Raw genomic sequence first — 22074 nt, 5'->3', positions numbered from 1 at the left:
ATCAATAGGTGGCTGCGGGACGCCATCTCCTTGGCTTATTCCTCTGTGGGTTCCCCCCACCTGGCTGGGGTGCAGGGCAGGTCCACCCTGGGCATGGCTTCTTCTTGGGCAGAGGCACGTGGTGTTGCTCTGCAGGACATTTGCCGGTCTGCCACTTGGGCTGACCCCAACATGTTTGTGTGTCACTACTGCACCTCCACTGTCAGGATGCCCAGGTCCAAGGCATATGAGCGATGCAGAACCAACCACCCCCTCAATGGTCTCAGTGTCTGCAAGTCAGGGCTTACACAGACCTCTTTGACCAGAGCGGGGAAGGAGGGTTAGGATCTCGATGAGTGGATAGGTAGAGGGATTTTAGGTTAACTGGATTGAGGGTTAGGAAGAGGTTATGGATGGGACTGGGGATTTTAGGATAAACGATGACTGCACACTTTTCCTCAAAACTGGCTGGCGTAACTGCCCTAACACCTTTACTTGTAAAGGTGTTTCCCTTCACATTTCCCTTCTAAACAAAACATGTGCGTGCTCCTTTGGACACGAAGTTATATCACACTTGGACTGGTAAAAACAATTGTGGCATGAGCCCATTTACATTTTCATGAGCATAGTCACATGCACTAGCACACTTAGCTTTTGCTTCTGTCTTTAAGTCCTGTCCTGCAAAGGTTGTCGAGTCCTGTGCCACGTCCTTGAAGTCTGAGGATCAGGTGCAAACTAAAAGAAAACAAAGAACAAGCATTAGCGTATGTTTTCTAGTTCTGTCAGTCTCCTACTCTTCCAAACACTACACGCTTTCAGCACTCTGTGCATTCACGATTCTCAGGTTCCAATGGGTGCGCTGCCGCACGTGACCTTTTAACCACCAAGGTCTGCGGTTTGCCAAAACACGGTCTTCCTTCAGACCGAGTGTTTTGGAATAATGCACTTCCGTCTCATGCGCCTTTCCGGCGTATATTCCACGAGACGAATACACGTGAAAACTTCAACAATAAACAATCCTCTTTGATCTTCACACATTGACTGAGGCAGGAACCAAGACTATGATTCTTTCCCGAAAACCCACCCACTTAGCTTCTATGTGGTGGCGCAGGGGCTCTGGAGGGGTCGGGAAATGCCCCCTGCGCTTCCCCCATGAATCCCAGGAACTGCTTGGGCTGAGCGGTACTTATCTCTTTGAAGCGAGGGGCCGGATCGTTGCTCCGGACGCTCTAGGCCCCTCGCGTGTGAATTCCGTGGAGCTGGTGGGCACACGTTCTCTCTCCTCGGTGTCTCGAGCACAAGCCCCGTGCCTTGGGGCTTGCGCATGCGCGTTTGCGTGCCACACCCAGAGCGGCTTCCCATTGGCTCGCAGGTCCACGAAGCATGCTGGGAAATGTAGTCCTGGCAAGCCAAACGCTGGGATTTGTAGTTTTTAACTGCAATATGTCTACAGAAAGGACATACCAGCCTTTTAAAGTACAGTAACCTTCTGGTCATGGATTTCTTCATGGTCCCTGCCCCCACAGCTCCAACAGTACTTGGTCTAAGGCCAATCCTGCCCCTGACATCCACTGTAAGGGGTGCTGGGGGTTTCAGGAGTTGGACCTTCAGTGTGGTGCTTCTGTGATATGCTTGTTGCTGCTGCAGTCTTGGACTGTGTGTTTCAATAAAATGGTGTTGGGTGGGTTGCATATCCCCATCTGTTCTGTGGTGTTTGTTCTCGGCTCATTCTCTCAGGAGCTTGCATGCCTCATTGATTAGTATTGGGATGAGGAAGAGGGATGTGGAGGTAATACCTGGATTACTTACTGGTAACCTTATTTACTCCTAGTCCTACTCTTCCTCGTCCCAGTATGGGTTTCCAGCCTCACCCTCCCTAGCTCTCGAATGGGCCTATCAGGCAGTTGCTAAATACTGTGGTGGGTTGAGGGGGGCAGGTTGTTATGCCTGTAAGCAGGAAGATGAGGGGCTAAAGGATAGTAAAGATAGAAAAGGGGTTCCTGTGGGAGGTGGATTACTACATTGATTAGTACATGGACGAGGAAGAGTAGGAATAAGATTAATGAAGAGTACCGGTAAGTAATCCAGGCATTATAAAAGTGTTTGGGAATCAAGCCCATTGACTTTAGTCATATTTTGAATTGAGAGCAAAACGAGCGAAAAAAAGATTATGCACCAGCAAGGAGCATGTTTGCATCATCAAAATCTAGAAGTGTGCTTTAGACAATGAACATATACATGAGATAATGAAGATGAGTTATTTTTGCACTATTCTCTACTTATTACTTTTCGAGTACTTTGAAGGTGAACTATCTTTTATTTTTCCTGCAATAAGTGTATAATGTTGGGGTAAGTTTGTGTTTTGGACGAGCATTTTAGTATTTCGCCCCTGCCGATTTATTGTTTAGGAACTGCCCTGGTGAATAGGGTAGCAACTGCACAAGGTCTCCGCCCCTACCCTGAAGATGAACCACTTGAAAGCACACCAAAGAGGAGGATCTGTGACATCCCAGCAAAGCAGCAAATTATTCAGCTCTAGGCAGGTGGGGTTTGGACTCTCTCTTTCCTTATGGAGTTGAACGCTGTCTGTTTAAATCTAACTGATAAAGACTTTTGAGAGGCCAGTATTGTTATGGGGCCTCGGAGGCATTTCATATCCTGTCAAAGAAGCACACAGACACAGCTCTATGCGTTCTGGGCTCTGCTGCTGCACTGCCGCACCTGCCAGCGTGACACAATTTATTCATATAGCGTCATGATGTACTCATGACAGCGTCTCTTAAAGAGACCTCACCACACCCCTCCCTTTTATAACAATGTACTGAACAATAAACCTTTCTAAGCCCCACACAAACATAGTTAACTTAGTGGGCACCATCCAATCCTTATCGTCTAGCACATAGTTCTGTAGATACTTTGGGCATCTGCGAGATTCCCTAATGGGGTATATTTGCTGCACTGTCATCTCCCCAGCACCACCATCTTCACATGCTGGACTGGGACCAGGCTTTCCTTAATAGAACTGGAGTCCCCACTCAGATCTTGACTCAGGACTTCACCACGAACACAGGATGGATCGTCAGTGAGTGGATTTGCCATACCTCTTTTGCCGGAGCACTACACTTCCTAAAGAAGCACGAGTTCCTCCTCACAGTCTCAAGTTCTTTAACTGCCATCACCACCGATCCCTTTCAATCGACTACCTGGAGTGGAGCAGGTTCATAGGTCAGGGACAATTTCCCCGTCGAATGTCTTGACCTCACCAGCACTGCATCCCTGAGTGCTAACAAATATTGATGTCGCCCTCTTCTCATGTTCTCTTCTTCCTTGGCTCTCTCTGTCATGGTCCAGTATGTGGTCATCAGTCTCACAGAGAATTTGTGACTCCCTATTCGGGATGAACCCTCGAGGGCACCTCTGCAATAACGTCTCTGCCAGGGAACTCCTGTCGAGCAGTGGGGTGGGGTGCGTTACTCCATGAGGAACTGATAAAATGCCCTCTTGAGACAGTTCCCTTGGCAATGGGCAATTCTAAACTCCTTATTCAAAGTTCTCATGAACCTCTCAGCATCCCCATTTGTTCGTGGTCATACCAGTATAATCTTCCTGTGGTGGATTCTGTTGTCCGAGCACACCTCCTTGGGCAGACCATGGGTAGCGAATATCTTCTCCATCCCCGGGACAATGTCTGACAGGGCAGTGGAAGCTACAAATTCAGCGTCTGGGTACTTGGACAATTGGACAACCATAAATAGAAAAATTCTGTCCCTGCTGGTGGAGCCAAAATCAATGAGGACAGCCTGCCAGGGTGTACGGCTTAATGGCATGGATGGAATGGTGGGCTCCTTCCATACCCAAGCCAAAGATTGGCACCACTCACAACTACTGACAAACTCATCCACACGCTCCTCCAGCCCTGGGAACCACACATTCACCCGTTAGCAAGCTTTTGTTTTGGCAGTCCTCTGGTGCCCATGGTGAGCCAACGTGATGGCTTTAAGGATGAGTTTGGATGATGTCACCATTCTTCAGTGAATGCTAACTCACTTTTTACGCACCACAATTGCTCCAATGATTTTCAGCCATTTTCTGTGCACTTATCTAAACTCACAAGTGCACACTGCCACTTGCATGAAATCAATGCATCCCACTATTGCCACAGCCTATTTCATTTCCAAAATACACAAACCTTTCGAACATCTACCACCAACTAGACCGATCATCAATGGCATTGGTTCCCTTACAGAACCCATTTCTGCATTCATTGACAAACATCTTCAACTGTTAGCGGCCAGCCTATAATCATATATACAGGACACTAAGCACATAACTCAACAACTGACAGCTGTTAACTGGGAAGAACATTTCAAACTGGCTACCCTGGATGTGTCATCATTGTACACTTCTATACTGCATATTAAAGGAATTGAAACCACTCATTCTTTCCTGAAAACACGCTCCATTTCATATTATTTACAAAGTGCAATGATTTTGGAAATGCTCAACTTTGTACTTCAAAACAATACCTTTCTATTCAACACCAAATCCTACAGGCAAAAACAAGGAACAGCGAGGGGGGCCAAATTTTCCCTCACATATGCAAATCTCCACATGGGGCACTTTGAGTTACAGCATGCTTGGCGACACCCAGCTTTCTCAGACCATAACAACATCATTTTCTGGGGTCGTTATCTAGACGACATACTGTTGATTTGGAATGGCTCATTAAAACAACTCCAAGAGTACCACCAATTTTTTAACAATAATAACTATAATTTACAGCTCACAATGCAAGCAAGCACGCAGAAGATACAGTTCCTGTACCTTGAACTCGAACTGGAAAACAACACCATCCAATCAACACTGTGCGTCAAACCATCAGCAGGCAATGGTACACTCTTTGCAACCAGAAACCATCCTCAACACATCATAACTAACATCCCCTATGGGGAATTCCTGAGAATTAAGAGAAATTGCACAACAACTCAAGAATTCGACAAACATATTAATCAAGCAAAACAGAAATTTCTTGAACGAGGCTACAAACCCAAAAATCTGAATCTGGTGTATCAAAAGACAACTCAGAGAACTAGAAAGGAACTACTACAAAACAAACCTCCAAAAAAAGGCAGAGACGCCAAGGGATATCAGATTCATCACAACTTACAATTCAGAAGCTCTTACTCTGCGCAAAATACTCAACAAACATTGATCGATACTCATCACAGCTGATGACCTTAAACCTTATTTGGACAAACACCCTTGCATTACATATCACAGAGCTCCGAATCTCAAAAATATACTATGTCCCTCGCACTTCACAGTTCAAAAACAAGCACAACAAGGTCATAAGCAACTTTGGAACATGCCTTCCTTAACTGGTAACTACAAATGCTGATCCTGTACAGTTTGCAACCTCTCAGAAAACTCCAAAAAGTTTGTTCAACTACCGAATGGAAAAAACTACCAACTTAAAGACTTCATTGACTGCAACACTAAGTTTGTAGTGTACGGTATCAAATGTACCTGCCAAAAATTATATATCGGCAGTACAATACGCCACCTCAGAATACGGATATTGGAACATGTGAGAACTCTAAAAAATAGAGACATCAGACAACCGCTTGCGAAGCATTTCTTTCAGGAACACGCCAATGAAGACGTAAAGGGCATTACATTCTTTGGTATTGAAAGAGTGGCTACATTTCCTAGAGGAGGAAACAGGGAAAAGAAACTTCGGCAGTGCGAAGAAAAATGGATCTGCTTAACAGACAGTTGTCATAGTGGCTTAAATTCGGACAATGAGATGTTTCACTTCCTCTAACCTAACTATAATCAGATAGTAAACACTAAAGTTTCTCATGATGTTTAAGCTTCTATTGTACCTTTATTTCTCATATACTTAATTTGCTCATTTGTATCTGTTTTTCTGGCTCTCACTACAATCTTCATACTTTCAGTATATTCATACCCCTATTAGGATTCTTGCACACAATTTATACACACCATTTCTTAACTTCACCAAATTATAGTAATGTTGTATGCACCAGAGGGTAGCGTTAAAGTTCACATTTAACTAATTACCTTAAGTGTCCCTTGTAGTAAATTAACCCCAACCAGTACCCCAAGTACACTTGTCCTACAATAAGGATTGCCATGCTGTATAAATCATAGGTAGCTCCACAATATTCATCCTACCATTCACCTTAACTGTCATCAGCGCACAGCAGACACCAAACTGTCAGCAGTTGACCTTGGGAGCACAACAGTGCTCACTTTATCTTTCGTTTTACTTATCATGCAATATTGCCCTAATGTATATCATGACCTTATTCTAAAAATGTTTTAAAAAAAAGTAAAATAAAAAAAAATAAATCAGGTTCACGCAGGATGATATGCGACGTGATGACGTCATAGCGTTACGTTCGTACACATGACGTCATGGCATTACGTTCATACGCATGACGTCATCACACAATTTTGCATATATTAAGTGGCGGTACTGCGTCCTAGATTGTAGCTACATAGCGGTTATCAAGCCTAATCCTACCAAGCTACCCTACTTCTACTTAAGGTAAGAATGATTGTTTCACACTCTATCTCATAGTAAAAGTCAAGTTAATGTCCTTACCTCTAGCTTAATACTTCACTGTTGCACTACCAACCTTAAATGCTCTTTTTGGCCCTTTTTCTATTTTTAGACAATTTAAGCAACTATCCACCTTCAAGTAACTTGCAACTAGAAGGACCAATACCTTTCTCAGCATTAGTTGCTGATCATTGGCATCCTTCCATTAAAGCATTAAACACAAGTGAGTATTTAGTTTCAAACTTTCTTATTATACATATCCTTTTCAAGCCTCTTCCATTCTCTCCTCTTCTGTTTTTACTGTCTGAAATGTACTCTAAGAATGTGTTTACCTTGATGCCATTTATCCACTATATTGAACTTGGGTAAAAATCAAGTGTTTTTTTCAGTTTTTTGTGCCACAACATGCCGCTCACCGACTGCATGATTCATTTTACTTTCAGCTCTATGATTGGAAATGTATGGAAAAACCTTCCTGATGAACCAAATAAATTCATTTGGAGAAACACGTGTTGAGGGTAAAACAACACGAAAATAAAACTATTATTCATACAGCAAATGACATCAAGACCTTTCATTTGATTTAAGAGGACGCAATCAAAGGTGTTTTCTCAGTTGTCTAGTATTTTAACACACTGGGCAGCCACAGTGTTCTAACACACAGCGTTGCAGCCCCTAATGATCCATTGTAAGAACACAGATTTGATACTTACAACATATACTCGCCACAGGTTGTTCCACGGCTGCACTTCCCTCTTTTTGATCACACTTCCACTTGCCTTTAGCAATAGCAGTCCTCATCACATGGAAGCATTCATCATCTTTAGAGGCTACCCTAATTTCCTCCATAGACATGGAATTGGGGAGGGTGCTTTCTGAGATCATCCTGACGAACTCCTCCATCGTGCATCCTTCATTTCTCGCCTTCTCCTCTTGATGGGAAAGGGTGACGAGAGAGATAGTTACCAGACCGATAGACTAAGCTGACATTGTACTCCTGCAGGCCCAGCAACCATTTGCAGTTACAGGCTGGGAGTTTTAGCGATGGCCCTGCGAGAATAGGAACAAGGGGTTTATGGTCAGTAACTGCTGTCATTGGCTTCCCATAGATGTACAGATGGAAATGCCGGCAACCCCACAACACTGCCAACATTTCACGCTCAATCTAGGAATACCGCTGCTCGGTCGATGACAGCACCATGCTCACATATGCAACTGGTTTCACCTCTCCGTGACTGTTGAACTGAGTAAACCCCGCTCCAAGGCCAAATGGGCTGCCATCGACAACCAGTTCCGATGACTGCCCCGGATCAAAACATGCCATTGTGCTATCTGTCATGAGGGCATGCTTAATGTCTTCAAAAGCAGCTTGTTCTAGCGGTGTCCATTGCCACACCATCTCCTTCTTCATGAAATTTCTAAGAGGTGAGAGAGGGTGGCAATGTCTTTTATGAATCTCCCGCAATATGTCATCATACCCAGGAAAATACGAACATCAGATACGTTCTCTCGGGGTTTTGAAATCTTGATGTCATGTACCTTGGCGGGGCCTGCCGAGATTCCACTTGCCTGAAAAATGAAGCAGAAAAATTCTATTTTCTGTTGCAGGAATGTGCATTTCTCTTTGTGGAGAGTATGTTCCAGCAACCGTATCCAGCCCAGGACATTCTCTAAGGGTTCTAGATGTTCCCCCTCCGAATGTGCAAGAACTAGAATATTGTTGCTTATATTGATGGCCCCTTGAATGCCAGCCATTTTGAAAGACTTCAGCTGCAGATGAAATTCCAAAGTTCAACCACTTATAGCGGTACAGACCTTTATGGGTAGTAAAGGTAGTGATGTAGCAGCAATACGGATGTAGGACCAGTTGGGGAAAACTTGCTCTCAGGTCAAGCTTAGAGAAAAATATAGCACCTTGCAGGTCTGCAACATCGTCTATGGTTGGTATCTTTCTCTTTTGCATGGCCTTGTTAGGAAGGCACATATCAACGCAGATGTGGACTGTGTCGGGCAGTTTTGGTTTTCGTGCCACCACGATGGGTGAACTCCATGGGGCGGGGCCATCCACAGGCTCGATATTGTTGAGTTGGACCAGCTTTGCCAGTTGACGCTCAACTCGATCCCTCAAATGGAACGGAATGCGCCGATGCTTCAGGGCTACCAGCTGGACTGTGTCATCGATAAGAAGATTAATAGGTCCCCCTTTCATCAACCTAATACCCTAAAAAATGTCTTGGAAATGCTCAATGAGTGTCACATGTCTTCAATATATACGAAAAAAAGCGGAATTCGCTATTTTTAGCGCTTCTGCTGCGGTGCATCCAAGTAGCGTAACAAAGCTCACTTTTGTCACAAAAAATGTTGCCTTAATCTTCTCATCTTCGTTTTGCAACTGTGTCACAAACATGCCCTCTAGGGGCAATGGTGTCTTTCTGCTGAAAGTAAAAATGTGCACCCCTGTGTTCTTCAGTTTGGGAGGGTGGTCTACAGTGTTGTAGTGGGAGGATGCCATCACGTTCACGGAGGCACCTATGTCATTGAGGACAGGGATATATGTGTCAGTAATGCGCACTACGTACTTCGGTTGACACTTTTCTTTTTTCCAATCTCCAGTACGCTTGATATGAAGAAAACGTCCTCCTCATCCTCTTCTTCCTCTACTTGTTCAGTCTCTTCTTTTTCTGCAGATTCCACTTGATCGACTTTCTGCTTCGGTTGCTGACTGTTGGGCCTCGGCTTGGCTTCGACCCTTGTTGGTGTGGCCGGCACTGGGGCACAGCACACTCTTGCAAAGCGGTTCATTGTCCCACATCTCCTGCATATGTGACCTTTAGCGGGGCAATTGGTGGAATGTGGCAAATCATACCCACATTGTCAGCATATTGAGGTGAGTTCAGAGCAATTATCCTTTTTGGACCACGGACCTGTGCAGACTGGTTGCTCATCTGTTGTCTTCCTACTGCGCACACCTCTTTGAGTTTGAAGGTATTCGTTGTGGTGTCCATAGCGGAAGCTCTCACATCTGCCTACTCATGCAACCAACCAAGTTTTAGGGCCCTCCCCAGTGTGATCTCCGGTTCTCCCAGGAACTGCTGCCTCATCTTTTTTTTAAATAAATTGCAATTTATTGGCAGTTGTCACATAACACAAATATACACAAGATCGCATGTAGTCCCATCACAACTCCCACTTTTCACTTTTTCTCTCTCCAACAAAACCAGCACAACCAACCTCCCCCTCCCGCCCCCACTCAACGCTCCCTCTTTAGGGCAACCTAAGAAGAGGATTAAAAGAAACATTTCTCTGAGGTTCAATACACCACAATATGCCATCCTTTGCAATGGGGTCCGCAAACTTCCATCGAGCCAGGAGTCCAGCCCCAGGTCCCCTTTTGCCTATAGCCCCTTCCCCACCACTTCAAGGCAGTACTAATCTCCACTCCACATCGGTGCCCTGAGGAGCCCTAGTCAGGAACCTTTAACACAAAAGGGAGGTAAGGGATACATTTTATACTGCTACACCAATGGCAAAACCCCGGGATAGGTGAAACCTATGGATATAAACACAACAGGTGATGGTGAGCAGTATTCAACTGCAGGGGGGAACAATCACGCTCTCTACTTCGCAGAATGGAAGAAGCGAAACCAAACACAGCTAAATGCTGTGTAGTAACCAACTGTCTAACATCGGAGGATTCAACCAAATGTTAGGCCACACAGATAGTAAAATAATATATATCAAGTTTTATTCTAACAAATCAATAAAATTACAAAGTCAAAACAAAACAGAAGGAATCAATATACATTGCATCTTCTGTTGATTTAACAGACATAATCAGGCAAAAAAGAATGCACAGGGAAAAAAAAGAAAAACTAAAGTAGGTTTTCAGGCATGACAGAACAATAAGTCAAACTCATCGGTCAGCCAAGAGCAATTATTGTAAAACGAAAGTGTGCTAAAATCTCAAATATCCATTCATTACCATACCACTCAATTCCCATTCAACTCAACATGTTTCATTCCTCACGCACTTCTCATACATTCAAATCAGGGGACATTCTTCAGGGGCACTAATTTGCCTGTGAACAATTAGCAATGTTTTTCGTATCAAACAAGAAAGCCACAATTGATCTTCAAAATAAGACCCAAAAAGATGAGTCAATCCAAAGGTCCTCCAAACGGGCAGTCAGCTACTTCCGACTGCGACGACCCTCATCAATTGATCAAGTAGAGAGACAGCGTGTTCCCACCAGTGATAACCTCAGTGGGAAGTAATGTAGGGATGGAGTGTAATGCTGTACTTCCAGGCCTCGAGGAGCCACAAGTGAAAGACGCTGTAAAACGTCTGTAGCTGGAGCTAATTCGATCTCTAGCTAAAGACCCGCCGATTCACTGTCCTGTCCTAAAATGAATTTAGGCGATGAGAAGCCGACAATGTCGCAACTGGTTTGGTGATCAAGGCTGTCTGTGTTATCATGAACGGCCGTCATGGAAGAGTGGTTAGAAAAATGAACTGGCCGTGTGCCGTGGGATCTGCATTTTCATCCGTGGCTCGGTGCCGTCGGCGCAAATCCGTCTCTGGTGCCGTCAAGGGGGGGACCCCGTTCGTCAGGTGTGAAATGCGAATCCCGAGTGTCAAACCGTCCGTCAGTCACGGTGGCAAGCAGGTGCTGCTCAGCTATGTTACGTATCGCAGCGATGGTTCTTCTCGTACCAATCATCTGTCGGGACCATACTTATCAAGGAAGGGTGCTCACTCCAGTGCACATGTCAGCCCCCATCATGTAGCTGTCCAGTCAACTGTTCCATCGCATTGATGTCTCGGGCTTTCAAGGCCCATTGGCACTCAGTGGGGAGTAAAGCCCTCTTCCATCCACTCGCCAGGAACGCCCATGCAGCTAGCAGCAGAAAATGAACATTATGCGGGAGCCTGCTCCACTCCCCCTCCATCTCCTCAGCATCAAGCAGCACCAACCTGGGGACGAGAGGTCTCTCCATGCCATTCAAGGATTTTATCTACCCCAGAACCTCCTTCCAGTTATTCTGTACCTCATCACACCCACACCACATGTGCCAATAATCCACCCTCTGGCCACAACCCCTTCAGCGCTTAGGGTCTATTCCTGAATACATCTTTGACAGCTTAGCCGGGTCCCACTGCCAGCTGTATAGCAACTTAACCCCATGGAGTTTTTATTGACAGGCTATCAATGTCCTCTGCACATTTTTACATAGCATTTCCCACTGCCCTACACTTAGATCTACCCCCATATCCTTTTCCCATCTTCTTGTCTGCATTTCTGTGGCACCACCCTGGGCTGCCAGCCACGCCTGATATCATTTGGAGATCAGATCCTTCATGGAAACCTCTGTTCCCAATATCTTTTCAGTGGCTGTCAGTCCCCTCTGCAGGGCCCCCTTCCAGTCTGTTCTCATTAATGCCTATTTTAATTGAAGGTATTTGAACACTGACAGCAGTCCTATGCCAAGTCCCTCCTCCAACACAGGCAGTCCTATAAACTCCTCTCCCTTCACCACCTGCTCCAACCTGTGTCCTGCCTCTTACCATTCCTGAAACCGCGCGTGTTCCGTGATAACTTCCCGTATCGGGGGTGACCCATATATAGCTTAGCCACATTGGCCCCAGAATACGATGCTCAAGCACTTTCTGTGGGAATGTCGCCAAGGGTGCCCACAGCCACTCTCCTATCGTGAATGGCCTCAACAGATGGTTCTCAATGTGCACCCACTGCCTCTGCCCGTCTGTTCGCAGGAGTGGGATCAGTGCCTTAAACTGTGCTGCTCTAATATAAACGCATATCCGGTAACCCTCTCCCCTTCTACTTTGGCTGTATCAGCAACCTATATGGAACCCTCGACTTCTGTCCTTTCCATATAAACGTCTCTAGGCGATGCTTCATTTCGGTAAAGTGGGCCTCTGGCATCGCAATGGGAAGTGCCTGGTAAAAATATAACACTTTGGGAAAGAATATCATTTTGTCAGCATTCAGCCTGCCCAACCATAATAAGGTGAGCCTGGACCATCTCTCCAGTTCTTCAAAGGGAGCACCCAGCAACGGGAGGTTGTTAACCATATAAAGGTCTGAGAGATCCTGTGGTATCCGTATCCCCCAGATACTTTATACTATTCCTAGCAATCAGGAAGCCTAAGTACATCAGGTCATCCTTATCCCTTCGCACCCCACAACCCAGGGGAAACAGAACTGATTTATCCATGCTAACTTTGAACCCCGATACCTGCCCATACTCTGCCGGCAGCCGGAGTACACCCCGTACCGAAGTGGCCACATCTGAAAGATGGAGAAGGATATCATCAGCACAGAGACTGAACGTGTACACTATATCTCCCACTCTGATCCCAGCCACCAACCCATCATGCTGAGCGGCTCTATGGATAATGCAAAGAGCAGGGGGAACAATGGTCATCCATGTCTAGTGCCGCTGCCGAGACAGAAAGGGTGTGACGTTCGCCCATTCACCATGACCCTTGCCTTGTGCGCTGCATATATAGCCCTGATTTCGCGCTGCATTCTCTCCCCAAGCCCAATCTTATGAAAAACTGAAAACGGGAACCTCCACTCTACCCGGTCGAATGCCTTTTCGGTGTGCAGGCTCAATAGTGCGAACCCCTCTGAGTCTGCAGATACATGCTCCATGAGGTCAAGAGTTTTTCTAATGGCATCAGTTCCCTGTCTGCCTGCTATAAAGCCCACCTGATCGGAGTGTATCAACTGGAGGCATCATCCCCTCCAAACAGGTTGTCGGTATGCGCGCAAATATTTTTTCAGCACCATTCGGTAATGATAGTACCCGGTATGATGAGCATCGGCTTGCATCTCTCCCCTCCTTACGTATCAGTGTTATAATTGCATTACTGAAGGATGCTGGCGCAGTCCTCGCTTCCAATATATTGTTATACACCTTTGTCATTTGCTCCACAAGAACCCCTGCAAAACGCTTATAAAATCCTGTCATGTTACCATCCTCGCCAAGGCCTTACCATTCGGGAGCCGTTGAATGCCCACCACAGCACCTCCTCCGCAGCTATCGGGATCTCCAGAGAATTAACCTCCTGACCTGTGAGCGCCATCATGTCACCACCTCTGAGATATTCCACGGAACCTCTCCCCTCCTCTTCACATTCTGTATCATATAGGCTCTCATACTAGCTTGCAAAACTCTCGCCTATCCCGTCTGGCGTACTCTCCACTAGATCCTTCTCATCCTGTAGCTCTACCACCCATCTCTCAGCCCTATACTCTGAGCCTCACGGTAGCAGTGCATCCACCTTATTTCCTTTTTCACAACATTTCTGCTTATGATACTTAAGCTTACAGAGAGTAACCCCCATCTGAAGCCCCTTCAATTCAGCTTTCTTTTTTTGCATTACATCCATCACCTCCCCATCATACCCCCCTACATGCATCTGCGACTCCCCTTCCGAAATCTCAGCTCTAAGTGATTCTTCCCCCAGCCCTCACTCGCTTTCTGCATGCCCCCTCCCTCATTAAGAGTCCCCTCCAGGTGGCCTTCCCCCACATCCCAAACCTCATTGACACCCACCTCTCCTGTGTCATTAATCTCAAAATATGCCACAATTTCCTCTTCAAACTTTTCCACAAAGGGCTGATCACACCACAGGGTTTTCGTTGCACCGCCACCTACTTTCCGGTCTACTAAGCCCCCCCTATGTCCAGTTTCATTACTTCTATATCATGATCTGACCACCCCACAGGTCGAATGGCACTGCTGAGCACCCCCCGGTCGCAGTTCAGAAGCAGGTAGAGAAGCCATGTGAGGAGAAAAGGGCTGTGATAATTTTCTGTTTCCCGCTGTGACTGTTACTGGCATGTGTGCCTTCTTGTGCCTTGCTGTCACGCTAAACACTGTTACCAGCATTTCAGAATCCTGCGGAATTGTTACGGAGCTGGGGCTATAGAGCAGCAGCTTAATTAAGTGCTTGCTGCTTTAACAGACAGGAGGAAAGCAACAGCCCCGCCCCAGAACTGTGAAAGAAAAACAGAGTCATCAGACCCTTGCGGCGAGAAGCTCTGTGAGGAGAAAAGGGCTGTGATAATTTTCTATTTCCCGCTGTTTACGCTGGGCGTTGGGCAAGAATCCCTGCGTAAAAGATTAACGTTAAGATCATATAGAGAACCAGATACCCCAAAGTAGCAGTCATTACGGGTCTGGGAAAGGGATGTGTGTTTGAGGCGGAACACATCGCTGATCACCAGTCTTACAGTTCGACCGAGCCTGGTAGGACTATTGGGATATATCAGACTTGCTCTGCTCTACTACAAGAAGTGAGTGCCTGTGAGTAGTGCAACTTAGAAAACTCACACAAGGCTCTCAGCGGGATGTGACCAGTTTCAGTAACATCTTATAACCTACTTAGTGGCAGTGACTAGTACTGTGGGGACTGCAGGCGTTGAGCCTTTGACCCGGAGACAAAAGACCCACATTGAATACTAGTCTATACTTGCTTGATAAGTTACTGCATCAAAATAATTGAACAAATAGCGACAATTAAAGCTAAGTGTGAGCTGCATTATTCTTGAGATAAAGAGGGCTGTTGATATTGTGGAATTTAACAGACACATCCAAATAAAAAGGGCAAGTAGAATATGTTAAGAAATCGAGAACATTAGGAAATGTCTAAAAGTTATAATTTGGAAAGTGCAGTCCATGATAGTGACACGCGGATGACATAGAGATTGGAGAGTAATGCCCGAAGGAATGATAGAAAACAACTGGTGACCCAACTTTTTAAACAAGCTGCAGTTGGCAAGGGACATTTTTGTCCACTCAAAAGCATATACCCCCTAGATCAACAGCAACCTGCATGTTCGGGTTTTGTAGCCGGTACAAACAATTCAATAGTCAATTTATTGGAAAGTTTTTCCATATTTGAGTCTAAAACTGCAAAAAATAAATTAAAAGAAAGAAGAAAAACAACAATCTCAGAAAAATCAGAAGAATGCGCAGCCAAAAGTTATGACAAGAGGATCGCAAAAGTTTTTAAGGAATTTGTCGCTGCCAACGCAGACTCCAACACATGCGAAAGTGAAAGATCTGCAACAAATGAATGATAAGAATCCCAAATGTATTTCTTTTTTTAATTAAGAAGCTTGAAGAGATAAAAGTAACAGATGAAGCGATGATAGAATTGCTGGTCAATTTGTCTACCTATGAGCATGAAAGTCAACATGCAGATATGAGTGAGAAATCTATTAAGACAATATCAACTGAGCATAATGAAACATTGTATGTTGTAGATGAATATGAGGCTGGTCGAACCTCTAAAAATGAAGTGGATTTTCTATCGACAGAAGAGATTTCAGAGAACAAATTAGAATTCTCTATTGCCTCATATCATTCCAGTGTATCAATAACCACAAACTATACTTCAGGCAATACATCAGTAACAACAGATAATGAAGAGCTAGATGATCAAGATCACTGGGGAAGGATCAGATTCGACAACCTATATTCATTAATCCCAGAAAAACAAGGGAATTATACAAATTCAGGATTGAACGCTCAAAAGGAATAAAAGATGTTCTAGTATTGAATAGAGCTAATATTTTAAGACTATTCGAGGTCATTACAAATGTACATAATATTTCCTCAAAAGATATACATCTTGTAATCTTTCCACTGGATGAACAGATAGATGAAGTGGACATTGAATTAACCAGCACAAAAGCATACAAACAAATCTTAACGAATGCAGAACAAATCCGAGCGCTGGGATTCCGAGTCCTAAAAACTGATACAGAGAACAATTTGAAGGAAGTCCAAAATAAATCTCAAAATGAAAAGTGGAAATGAAACCAAAGAGAAAGATTAGATGAACCTGATCAAGATTGGATCGAATCAGAAAAAAGAAGAAGACAAGGAAGATTAAAAGGTCCACAATTTAGGATGCAATCAGGATCAAAGAAAGCCTACAAAAAGCACTGAGATGATACAAATCTGGAAACAATAAAAGAATATATGAGGATTAACAACCAGATAAGCGTACAAAATATTCTCTAACATTATGTTCATGGAATACAAGGGGATCCAGTTATTTATTTAAAGTGAGCAATGTAGAATTTAAAAATGCTGATATTATTTGTCTCCATTAAATCTGGATAAGTGACCAACCGATAAGTGATGGCTTTCACATAAGCATGAACGCTGCTATTCAGAGATCAAAAGGACGTGCCTCAGCAGGCTTAATAACGGCAATAAGAACTGATGTAAAGTTTAAAACTTTAGAAGTAACAAACGTGAATGCTTTTACGCAAGTATTGGTCTTGGAAATAATATTCACAACAAAATGGCAGAATAAAGGAGTTCAACCTATTAGGGAAAAACGATTTCCAATATTCAATATATACTGGAGTTCAAATGAAATCCCCTATAAATCATTCATAGATAGGACTCTTACCAAATTAGATGAAATCAAACTGAAATACGAGCCAATTGAAATAATAATATGCAGAGATTTCAATATGCATTTGTTTTACCAAAATGGAACAAGAATCCCTTATGGGAAACAACATCCAAAAGCCCAACTTTGGGAAAGAGAAATGCTAAAAAGAGACCTGGAAATGATAAATGAAATGTGGCAAGGGAAGGAAGGTCCGAAAATTACGAGAACAGGTAAAAACTCAGATTCTCTGTTAGATTATATCTATGTCTCACACACTTTAACATCAAGAATCCAATCATTTGAAGTTACTGCGTCCCCATCTAGTGATCATAAAAAATGTATCATTAAATGGGCACAAGTTCTTGAACAACTAGAAAGATGCACCTTGCCAGCGTTACTTAGTGATAATGCAGGAACAAATTAAGGATGAATGAACAACATATGCACAGTCTAAAAACAATCTTTGAAGATCCAAATTTGCAATTAGATTCCAAATTAAATTATGAAAGCTTGTTAATTCCATTTAAAAAGATGATGAAGCAATTAAACAGTCAGAAATGTTACCATAGTCATGAATATTGTGAAGTAATTGTGCAAATGAAAAAAAAGTAAGGAAGAAAATTGCTAATGTGAAACAAATGCCTTGTAGGAATTGGATTCATTCCCAGTAAGTTTTAATTGCACAAACTGATGCAGAACATTTTTTTTAAAACTCTGAATCAAAGAAATGCAAGAGAACTCTGGGCATTAATCAATAACAAGGAAGATCAGATGACGATCCAAATTGCAGGTGTATTGCCCCAGGTACACCATTTGGTGTATTAGGAGTCCAGTTTACCGTCAACTCCGCCTCACTTCCAGCTCGACTCCTAATACACCAAATGGTGTACCTTTCAGGTCTCAATTAGCCGTTACTAAGTAACCTCAAAATTAAACACCAATCGACCGAGACCCTTACAGTTGTCCTTTCACCAACAGATATTATCCACGGACAGACCGACTCCACACGTCTCTCCTGATGAAGGCCACCATAATAACAAGCTCTAATTAAGCCCCATCTGGCCGAAACACTACAGTGTCGATTATCTGTGACGCAACTGTTTAACCTCGGTTTTGTATGTTTTTATATAGTGTTGTAACATATAACGTTTGTTAGATATACCGGGACTGAATAGCAGCCTCAGGCAGCACTCACTTGAGTTATTTGTTCACCCAATCCTTGTACTCACTTGTGCAATATTAATAGGGAATTCTTCCTCCACACTATTGAGGTTGGTACACAGCTGTACTCCCTGTTTGTTGTATTAAACCTGTCTGTGTCAAATTCGTGCTTATCGAAAGTATTGTAAATGTTAAAAAAAAAAATTGAGATTAAAATAAATATGTCCAAAACAGTCTAAACTGTGTGAGGGTCTCACATCCTGATTCTTTTTGATATTCATATACGTACCCTCCTGGGCATATCAGGACTCTGCCAGGTGCCCTTTAAATATGTTTTTGATTCTGTAAACAAGACAATCAATCTGAATTCCTGTTTCATCTGATTATGGAATGCAATGCATTGACCCATAAATGACAGATTTTTGCCAATATGCTTCCGCAAACAAAAAGGAATTTGGACGTTAAGGACCATTGGGCATATATTATGTTGGGACAAGATAAATTATGGATTATGAGGTGGTGCAATTTTGGGATTCACTAAATTTGAACAGTGATGAATAAGATCTGGAGGAAAGTTTAAGCTTGTGTATATAGACAAAGATTAACAATTAAATGTTATGATGCAATATGTAGGGACTTCTGTATGTAGCTTAAAAGGTGTGATGAAACTGTAAATGAAAGAAAGTTTGAAATGTTTTTAGAAGAAATTTGAAAGGTTTTATAATGTAAACAAATAGTAATGTAAAGTTTGATTTCAAACTAAATCATAAAAGAAAGAAGCAGGTAGTCAATCCTGGTGTAGGCGGGCTGAGAAAAAGGTATACCCCTCGGTCCCTGGGTGCATCATTCTCCACACATCCACCAACCCTCCGACCACAATGGTGCGACCCAGATGCCCTTCCCGCCGCCCTCCACCCGAGAGAGGGGGTCCCTCGCCAACCTTCTATACAATAACTTGTCTGCCCAAGACTTAATGTCCTCACCCACAATGTACAGGTCTCCCATGGCGGTCATTATTGCATCTAAGGCCCCCCCGATGAATACCGACTGGCCTTGCTTAGGGTTTTACAGCGCCGCCAGTACAACCCTCACCACATCTAGGGATGTAACGGTATAACGGTATACCGTTAAAGATACAGTGAACAGCTTAATTGAACAATAATAACCGTCACATTGTTTATACCGGTATACCGTTTATACCGTTGAGTGTCAATCTGATTTGGAAAGGCTGCAGTAAGCAAGTGCTGCACAGTCTTGGTCTTGCACTGTTGGATGTGCCGTCTGCCAAGGGGCCTTGTTTGGCAGACAAGAGCATAGGGAAAGTTAGGCCACATTAGTAAATGCAGCTTTGCTGCTGTGACCGCTCTTTCTCTGTGATCAGTAGAGTCGGGTCAAAGATCAGCCGACTTTGCACAAATTGTGTTGAAAGCTGCCCAGTGCCTGAACCTTTGTGTTCCCCATGCAAAGCTGGTAACGATGATCTGACTGACTGGCTCTATACGCATACCTGAGACTCCAGTTCATAGACTCCACCAGACCTGGATTTCATGGGCAAACTAGCACAAAGTTATTTTGTTTCAGCCATTATTTATTTTAAAGGCAACATACAGATTTTAAACATTTTCACAGTCATGCTGCTCCGCGCTACAGGTCAGATCTTCTATGGTGATTGTCCCGGTTTTCAATTAGCAAGACCACAGGGACATCACGAGGGTGAGCTGAGGGCCTGAACTGAAAGTGATAATTTTATTTTTCCTTTTGTTCGTATGTAAACAAATGTAATAAAACGTTCAGTTACTTGTAAAACAGTGGAACCAGGAGCACTTTTCTTAGCAACCACTCAGCCAGCTGGAGCAGAAATATATCGATTCAGCCTGGCCTGGCATCATGTGCCATTAGTTCAGTACATTAAGGTCCTACTGCACTGAGCAAACACACATTGGAACAGCGCTTGCTCTGGCTGCGCAAATTGTAAAAAAGGACGGCCAGTGAAGTCATGCATATCGAATTACTCTCCCCCAGGTTTAGAGTCAAGGAACTTAAGTTTCTCATGGTCATGGATCGGATAGCCACCCAGTTCTGTTTTAGCTTCGAAATTCTGGGATTTGTAGTTTTCCCACCAATTTGAAAAATGGGGAACTATACATCCCAGAATTCAAAGGGGGAATGAACTGGATGCCCTTCTGATGCATATCCACAAACAACTTTAGCTTTGTAGACCAGGCATGGACTGGCCTTTAGGGCAATAGGCCATTGGCCGAACCAAAAACGCGAAATGCTTGTGTGAGCCAGTTTTCTGGGTCAAAGTGGGGCACTTTTCTGGCCAAAGTGGGCCAGTTTGATGAGTGACTTCACTATGCGGCTAATAGTTTTGACCACTGTTGGTGAATAAATATTCTTTTAACTGTACAATTTGCATCACATTTTATCAAAAATCTCCCCCTTGGGTACTATTCAAACAGTGTTCCAAAAGGAATGAATTCCCATTTGCAACTGTGGGCCACTTTTATGTTGGTGCCCGAGACAATTTTATGCCCCAGTCTGACCCTGCTGTAGACTGTGTGACCACTGGGCCTATCAGTGCTTTCTGCTAGTAAATAAACTGCCCCCTCCCCCTGTCCTCTGTGTAGATGTACATATTGGCACTAGAGTTGTTGCTTCGCTTGATCCTTCACCTACCTGCCTTCTCAAGCAGGCAGGACAGATTCTACATTCAATTTGAAGTATCCAGAGCAATGGGGGTGAAATATTTCTTAGGTCTATTCTCAATTTGTGACACCACCCATGAAAGCATTCCTCCCTCTGAACTCTCAACACAAGGGTCCTAATGCACTCAGACCTGAGGAAAACGGTAACGATGGGGATCTGGTGAGGTGGTAGTCTAGGCCATATTTGTGCCGATATTTATTTTAACTTTGTCATTTTCAATTTTTTTTTTTTGTGGCCACTATCTTTAAGAAGGTAAATGAACATGTATTGCAAGAATCAAGAAAGAAATCAACAGCGCCCACTGAACGCTGTCCCTTTAGGATTACATGGTCAGTGGTGACTCCGACATCAGACCTTCATAATACACCAGGCAGATGGTAAACAAGCTATAGTGATTAGATCACTATGCAACCTTTCGGTGTGTCTGTATTGGCTATGACATTTTGACAAAAGAAACACAATGACATGGGCTTTTAGACCGCACATGAGTAACGTTTCTCCCTTTCAATGGGATAAAGAGTTGTCAAAACAAACTTTTTGTCGCAGCGAGGGATCATGATGCCCATGCCATGTGGTTCCAAAAAAATGCAAGTTGAGGTCAATTTTCAAAGCGATGACCTGTGACTGAGCAGCAAGCTCATTGCTCAAAATGTGCATTATAACACTTCCACTAGTCACTCTTTCATTCAAGGGGATCAACGAGTGAGCGCCATGAAAGACCAATTCTGCAGCCGCCTCAGATTCCTGGAGGATCAGCTAAACATGTGCAGAGACAAGTTTCAAAATGCTACCTTGCTACAGCTGGAAAATCCTGCCTGCGTATTCGTAAGTTAACTAAAAAGCATTGACTTAATAGTAAATTAAAGAACTTCAAATGCAAAAAGGCAATGTAAATAAATGTTCTTGTTACAAGTAGTTTCAGTTGGAGCAGTTTTTAATGCCATTCCGTAAACCACACGTGCCTGCCACAAAATCAATATGTTAGCAATAGGAAGAATAAATACAGTGCCAAGAAGGAAAAGGATTTACTTTGGGTTGGCGGCCTTGGGGTTTATATATTTATAATGGATAATGTTTTCTAAACATATGACAATGGGGGATTTCCCTGGTTCTATCATTGAATTTACATATAATAAGTCACACCGCGAAATTCACTCATCTCTGCGGGTATTACCTGCTGCCATACCAAAGG

Source organism: Ambystoma mexicanum, chromosome 2p (genome assembly GCF_040938575.1).
Source record: "Ambystoma mexicanum isolate Mex_15411 chromosome 2p, UKY_AmexF1_1, whole genome shotgun sequence".
Lineage (NCBI taxonomy): Eukaryota > Metazoa > Chordata > Amphibia > Caudata > Ambystomatidae > Ambystoma > Ambystoma mexicanum.
Note: the sequence above shows the minus strand (reverse complement) of the source record.